Raw genomic sequence first — 976 nt, 5'->3', positions numbered from 1 at the left:
GTGGGGGTAAACCTTGCCGAGGTCACCGAGGGGAAAATGGAGGCCGTGGGGGTAAACCTGGCCGAGGTCACCGAGGGGAAAATGGCGGCCGTGGGGGTAAACCTTGTGGGGGTAAACCTGGCCGAGGTCACGGAGGGGAAAATGGCGGCCGTGGGGGTAAACCTTGCCAAGGTCACCGAGGGGAAAATGGCGGCCGTGGGGGTAAACCTTGCTGAAGTCACCGAGGGGAAAATGTAGGCCGTGGTAACCCTTGCTAAAGTTGTTGAGGGAAAACCGAGGTGGCAGTGGACCTTGCAGAGCTTGCCGAGGGGAAAAATGAAGACAGTACTGGACCTTGCTAAGGTTGTCAAGGGAAAGATGGTAGCAGTGGTAAACCTTGAGGAGGTCACTGAGGGGGAAAATGGAGGCCGTGGTGAAACCTTTCTGTCATTGACATGGAAGCTGTGGTGAACCTTGCTGGGCCTTGAACAGGTTGAAGCCTAAATGAATGGAAGGAAAGCCTAGAGCGGTGTGAAGACCCTGGGACGTATCTGATGTCATTACAAGGGTGGCAACTTAGAGCATGTGGCTGGGGGGTTGGGGGGACAGTGAAGGACAGAGGCTAGGAGTGAAGAGAAAAGCTGGTGGCAAAAATAAAGAAAGACCTATCCAGGTCTTCTTTATATGTAGTCTCTCCCAGTTAGTTTTCCTTTTGGGCTAAGAAGGAGGAGGAGCAGGAAGAGTGGTTAGGCCCAAGAAAGAAATCAGGATGGTAAGAAGAAATACTGGGTGATGTGGAGTTTGGAAAGAGAAGGAGCTGCTGACAAGTTGAAGATAGGGAAGAGCTTACCAGGGAGATGAGTTAGGGAAGTGATAGAAGGGGTTGGAGACCAGTTGGCTTTCCTTTTGAGGGTAAGGGTTAGGAGGAGCAGGCGTGTGGTTAGGATTGGAGATGAGAAGGATCTGGGGAACTGGTAAGGAGCAAAAAAATACAGGG

This window comes from Mastomys coucha, chromosome X (genome assembly GCF_008632895.1).
Source record: "Mastomys coucha isolate ucsf_1 chromosome X, UCSF_Mcou_1, whole genome shotgun sequence".
Taxonomy (NCBI): Eukaryota; Metazoa; Chordata; class Mammalia; order Rodentia; family Muridae; genus Mastomys; species Mastomys coucha.
Note: the sequence above shows the minus strand (reverse complement) of the source record.